Genomic DNA, 7,084 nt, shown 5'->3' on the forward strand with positions numbered 1-7,084 from the left:
CACAGCTCTTTCAAGTAGACTGTCTCACTTAATCCTCATGAAAACTTTTCAAGTGGATATTCCTATTTCCCACAATTATTAGAAAAGAAGACCAAGTTAAGTTAAGGTTTCCCCCCATGGTCACATAGCCAGTTGTAGGAACTTGACTCTAGATCTTCAGACATCAAGTGTCATGTTCATCCCTGTGTCTCACCTACCTATGGATAAGTTCACTGAGGTAACATGCTGGGGGGGGGGGGTAAGGGTGGTACTAGGGTTGAACCTGAGCAGAAACCAGGAGCTCCATGGTCAGAAGGGGGAAAGAACATAAAAGGAGATGAATCAGAGCTGGCTTGTGAAATGAGCCTGGGCTGGGCTGGGCTACAGAGAGTTAAGAGGTACCTGGAAGGGCTAAATTCCCTGGAATTCTCACTGACCTTTAACACCTAGACATTCCTGGGCAATTATGCACTCCTCAGAGCTGACCCTTCCTTGTCCTTTATGGGAATAACTCCTTGGATACCAACTCAACTGATATAATGAAACTAAAATGCCAGAACATTCTCTGTCTCTTCCTAGCCCTTGAGGGAAGGGCCAGGACTAGACTTTCAGAATTCATCCCCGTCCTCCACAACAAACTCTCAGGAAAAAACCCTCAATGCTGTTGTATCGGAACTGACTAATAGCTGACTCTCCAGTAGGTTTCAGAGGCTGCAAATCACATCGAACAGGCAGCTAAAAAAAAAATCTAACATGCTGTCTTTGAGTCAAGGCTGACTCATAGTGACCATCATCTGGCTGTAAATCTTAGTGGGAAGAAACCTCTTTTCTCTTAAAAAAGCTACTGATGGTTTCAAACCCTGGGAGACTTAAGACCTTTTGGTTAGTGGAGTAACACACTCTGGATAATGCCACCAGAATTCCTTGAAAAATAGGGAGCAGGGGTTCCAAATGGGGCAGACTCACCTCCAGAGAAATTTTCCTTAGCTTGAAAATCTTACTCAGTCCTGAACCCAACCCAGATGTAGCCTCCATCATCCTCCCTGCCTTTGTAGCTGCACCAGAAGCCTGCCACCTTTCTCCCTCTTCCCTCCATTTAACCAACCATAGCTTTTAGTTCCTCAACTCCTCATACATACTCTTTCCCTTACCTACTCTCTTTGGTCACCCACTAAAAGGTCTGGCTTGATTCTGAGGTGTCAGCAGGTTTTAAGAGAAGGAAATAGAAGATTTCTACCAACCTTTGCAGTAGGAAATCAATTGAACATCCAACCAAGATGTTTTAATAATAATGGGTGGCTGGAGTGCAACAGATGAGAACAAGGAAGAAGGATCAGTAGTTGGAAAACATGGACTTGGTGACAGAAATGAGGCTGGAGACAGAATGATAGAATTTTGTACAATCAGTGAGTTATTCATTGCAAATACTTTTTATACGAAACACAAAAGGCAACAATACACATGGGCCACACCTGATGGTCTACACAGGAATCAAATTGATTACATCTGTGGAAAGAATCAATATCAGCTGTGAAAACTAGGCCAGGTGCTGATTGTGGAGCAGACCATCAGCTATACACATGCAAGTTCAAACTGAAGATAAAGAAAATGGAAATAAATCCACAAGAATCAAAATTTGACCTTAAGTCTATCCCACCTGACTTTAAAAACCATCTCAGGATCAGGTTTGAAGGCTTGAACACTAATGAATGAAGACCAGATGAGTTATGGGAGGATATCAAGAATATTCATGAAGAACACAAAAGATCATTACAAAGACAGAAGAGGCAGAAAAGACCCAGCTCAACGTCAGAAGAGAAAGAGACTCTGACTATTACACTGTAAGGCCAAGAAGCTAAAACAAAGGGAAGAAATCAGGAAGTTAAGAAGCTAAACCGAGGATTTCGATGGGCAGCTCAGGAAGATAAAGCAAAGTATTATAATGAAATGTGCAAAGAGCTGGAGTCAAAAAATAAAAAACAACAAAACAGCTCAGCATTTCTTAAGCTGAAGGAAGAAACTGAAAAAAAAAAGATTCAAGCATCTAGTTGCAGTACTTTAAGATGTTATGGTTAGAATATTGAATGATCCAGAAAGCATCAAAAGAAGATGGGAGGAAAAAAATGAAAGGAATACACAGTATACCAAAAAAGAATTGGATGACACAGAAGAATTTCATGAAACAATATATGTTCAAGAGACAATGGTATTTAAAGAAAAGAGAAAAAGAGACAGGGGTGATGTAGGGGAAGTTCAAGTTGCTCTGAAGGAATTGGCAAAAAACAAGGTTCCAGGTATTGATGGAATACCAACTGACATTTCAACAAACAGATGAGGTCATGACACTCTAGATATCAAAGCCAATGTCAGATGGATCATGGATGAAAACAGAAAGTACCAGAGGAATGTCTGTCTATGTTTCATTGACTATGCAAAGGCATTTCAATATGTAGATCACAATAAATTGTGGCTAACATTGAGAAGAATGGGAATCCCAGAACACTTGCTTATGTCAGGCGAAATCTATACTTGGAACAGGAAGCGGTGGTCAGAACAGAGCAAAGAAACACTGCATCATTCAAAATTGGGAAAGGAGTATGTCAGTGATGTGGGTTTTTTCTCCATAACTTTTCAGCCCATATATGAAAGAAAAAAAATCATTTGGGATCCTGTACATTATGGGGGGGGGGGGGAATGTGGCATCAGGATTGGAGGTAGACTCATCAATAACCTATGTTATGTGGATGACACACCTTGCTTGTGAAACTAAAAATGACCAAAAGCATCTGTTGCAGAAGGTCAAAGACTGCTGTCTCCAATATGGATTGAGGCCCAACATCAAGAAAATAAAGATTCTCACCACTTGGCCCATTGGCAACACCATGACAAATGGAGAAGAGATTGAGATTGTTAACAATTATAGCTTGCTCGGTTCCACAGTCCACCCTCTTGGCATCAGCAGTCAGGAAATCAAAAGATGAATTGCCCTTTTTCCGCCATCTTGGAGCCAGTGAAGGCCTCCTGGAAGCAGGACTTCTGAACCACAAAGATGGCTGGGAGGCTTTGGTGCAAAGCCACTTTTGCTGGCTATAAACGAGGTCTCCAGAACCAGAGGGAGCACACAGCTCTTCTTAAAATTGAAGGCGTTTATGCCCGAGATGAAACAGAATTCTATTTAGGCAAGAGATGTGCTTATGTTTACAAAGCAAAAAACAATACAGTGACTCCTGGTGGCAAACCCAATAAAACCAGAGTAATCTGGGGAAAGGTAACTCGTGCCCACGGAAAAGTGGCATGATCGGGCCAAATTTCAGAGCAACCTTCCTGCTAAGGCCATCAGACACAGAATCCGTGTAATGCTGTATCCCTCGAGGATTTAAACTTATTGAAAAGCAAATAAAATTATGGATTTGTTAAAAAAAAAAAAGATGAATTGCACTGGAAAAATCTGCTGTCAGGGACTTCTCCAGAGTGCTGAAGAGCAACGATGTCAGTTTAGAGACTAAGGTGCACCTGATTCAGGCCATGGTCTTTGCAATTACTTGCTATGCATCAGAGAGCTGGACAATGACTAAGGATGGCAGAAGAGAATTGATGTCTTTGAGTTGTGGTGCCGGAGAAGAGTATTGAATGTACTATGGACCACCAAGAAACAAACAGATCTCTCTTGGAGAGGGTGAAACCAAGTTGTTCTTTGGAGGCAAAGATTTTGAAGCTCCATCTCACATACTTCAAGCATGTTGCCAGGAGGGACCAGTCCTTGGAGAAGGTCATCATGCTTGGAAGGGTGAAGAGACAGTACAAGAGGAGAAGACCTTGAACCCTGAATGAGATCGATTGCCACAGGAACTGGGCTAATGTGGTAAATGTGGTGGAGACAGTGAGATTGGCTCAGGATAGGGCAGAGTTCAGAGCTATTGTGTAAAGGGTTGCCATGCGTCACAGTCAACTCAATAGCACGTAACAACAAACAACATGCTCCTGTTGCTCTCAGATCACTGACATCTGAATATTTTTAGAAGATTTACTCTTTGTCTTTACTGAATTGACTCATAGTGGCAGGTAGCCAGTGTCTTTTTCTGGTTACACTCTATCCCCTTCTCATCACTTCTTTTATTATCTTAAATCAAATTAGTTATTGAGCTCAATTTACATGCTAGACTCAAGGCTCAGCAAATGCGATTCCCATTTTCTTCTAGATCCCTTTCCCCTCTCTCTGTTCCCACCTCCCTTTCTCTCTTTCCTTTTCTCCAACATTTCTGCTCCTAATTCAGCAGCCCATGAGTCTCTGTAACTCAGCACCTAGGAGCTCTGGTGGCATGGTCAGGAGTGTGTCGCCCTGCTAACCAAAAGGCCACACATCTCTCATGGTTCAAATTCACTATCCAATCCTCCCATTGAATTCCACAACCTCAGAAACCCAGGAGAGGACCAGGTGGAAGACTCCAAGAAAGAGAGCCACTAGGAGACCTGATGGAGGGTCACTAAGGGTCAAAATCAACTGGGGGACAATGAGTTTGAGCTTGGCTTGGGGTTTCCCACAGGGCTAAGGAAGGTCCAGTATTCTTAGTCATTTTAAGGCTGTTGTTTAATTGGATTTATATATAAGGAGTTATTCCACACAAAGAAGGGGGAGGGTCAGCACTGAGGGGCGCATAACTGCCTAGAAATATTGAGGTGCTGAAACTCAGAGAGGATTCCAGGGAATGTGGCCCTTCCAGAAACCTCCTCAGCTCGGTAGCAATCAGGGCTGGGGTTCCACAGGTGATCCTTTCACCCACCTTGCTGGCTCCAGCTCTTCCCATCACATGTCACATGGACTTCTCATCTTCTCCCCCCCCCCTCCACACACACACACTCAACTCTTTAAGAAAGAGTTTCTAAGGTCACTCTCAATCTTTCAACATGGTGACAAGAACCAATCCCTCTTAGTATTGGCTACAGACCACCACTATCCACCCCAACCTCAAGCATCAGTTGCTGTTTTAAACATCCCCCTCCTGGGGTTTAACAAGAAATTTCCAATCTAAAGGGTGAAGCAGAACCTGAAGGACTCCAGGCACTCTAGTAATGCTCCCTAATCCCCTAATCTCCCTACCATCTAGCTTCCCCAAAGCCACTGGCTCCAGCCCTCTGTGAGGGAATGTTGAGTGAGGGGGGAGAAGAAGCAGAAAGAGACAAGAGTTAACCCACCCTTATCAGGGGTCATCTCTGAGTTTACTTTGTGGTTAAACCGGCCTCTCTGGTTCCTGCATCCCCTCCGAAGGCGTCAGAATGCAAGGCTAGTTGCTGTGGGGGAGGTGACCTTCTCCCCTCCTCTCCTAACTCTATGGGTCTGGATTCTGGGAGTGTCTCACCAGGTCTTCTCCAGTTCCACCTTCTCTCAGGAACAGACCCACAATCACTCTTTTGCCTTTTCTACATTGCCCCCACCCCGACTCCAATACACTAGTACTGGGGGTGGGGGGAGGCAGAAGCTCCTCCTTCATGCTCCCCTCCCCGTACATCTCCCAGTGGTTGTGAGAGTGAGAGAAAAGGCCCTGAACCAGAAAGGAATCTGGAAGTGGTGGGAAATGGCAAGGGGAGCGGAGGAGGCTGGGACAGGAAGTCTGAGGTTGGTATTTGCCTCAGTGCTGTAAGAGGTCAGGAATGCAGCCATCGATATTACCTATGGAGATAAGGGCCAGCTGGCAACTCCCCCTTCTAACACTGGACAGAAACTCAGATCTCTGAAAGCCCTAAGTGGTTGGGATGGGCAGGGGTCAAAGAAGGACCTAGAAAGCAAGCAACCTTGGGGAAAATCCTGGGATCTGAGCCTTATCCCAGTGTAATTCTTTAGTGGTGTTAAGTGATTTAGTGAAAAGAATCTAAGGTCTTTAAAGTATCTTTACCATTAAATTGACAACCCCTCCCCTGCACACCTTCCTATTCCACATTACTATTTTACTCTGTATTACTAATTAATGAGTTTCTGTTTAATGAATGAATGAGTGGTAAATAAAATTCACATTCCATTCTACCAGTGTTGGCTTTGGCAGCATATATATATTAAAACTGGACCTACACATCCTTGCCCCTATACAAGGATGACACATTTATTTCCGTCTCCGCCCAAGGAGACAGGCCAGGCCTTAGTATCTCCTACTAGCATAGAATAATGTATCAGCTAACCGAAAGGTCAGAAGTTTGAATCCACTAGGGACTTTGTGGGAGAAAAATGAGTGGTGGCTTTCCATAAGTATATTTCTTTACAGCCTTGGAAACCCAGTGGGTGTCACGATGAGTCAGGACCAACTTGACAGTCATGGATTTGGTTTGGTTGATTTATGTGTTTGTTTCCATTTATAAGTGAAGAACTTCAAAGCACAAAAGTTAAGTGACTTGTCCATGGTCACACCGAAAGCAAACTTTCCACATTAGATGATTTCAAGCTTAACAAAATCCGCAAAATTCAGTACATTGCATATACTCAAAAGGCTTGAAGATAAGGACTGAAACAGATACTTGTACACTCGTGTTCACTGGCGCATCATTTACAATAGCCAAAAGATAGAAACAAAATCTGTGTCCATCACTACATGAAAAAATGACCATATGTGAGATCTATAGATAGATAGACATTCAGCTATAAAGTAAAACAAGGTTTCTGATACTTTTGCAATATTATACTGAGGGAAATAAGTCAGACACAAAAGGTCAAAGACCGTATGAACCTATTTTACAAAATATCAAATATAAGAAAATGCATAGAGACAAAAGTGGTTACCAGGGTTTAAAGGAAGAGAGAGAGTCATGGGTAGTGAAACTGGGTACTGAGCTTCTGTGTGGGGTGATAAAATAGTTTTGGAAATCAATAGTAGTGATGACTGTACAATATTGTGAATGTTATTAATGCCATGGTCTCATATGTTTGAAAGTGGTTCAAATGGTTTCATGTCGTTATGTATTGGGCTACAGTGTATTTTTTAATCTTAAAACAGCTGTTGCATCACATGCTTAATCTATGTTGTTGTTACTGTTATTATTAAGCTATTCTATACAACATGGCAATTCTGGAGTCCAGTGAAGAAAAGAGAAGGTGCAAACAGAAAAATCCCATTTGACT

General features: G+C 42.8%; 1 pseudogene; it reads left to right on the forward strand.

The window, feature by feature from the left end:
• Positions 1–3,028: 3,028 nt before the first annotated feature.
• Positions 3,029–3,359, forward strand: LOC102858308 (annotated as a pseudogene).
• The last annotated feature ends 3,725 nt before the right edge of the window (positions 3,360–7,084 follow it).

Source organism: Elephantulus edwardii, unplaced genomic scaffold (genome assembly GCF_000299155.1).
Source record: "Elephantulus edwardii isolate Elephantulus edwardi_28Jun2011 unplaced genomic scaffold, EleEdw1.0 scaffold00030, whole genome shotgun sequence".
NCBI classification, from domain to species: Eukaryota; Metazoa; Chordata; class Mammalia; order Macroscelidea; family Macroscelididae; genus Elephantulus; species Elephantulus edwardii.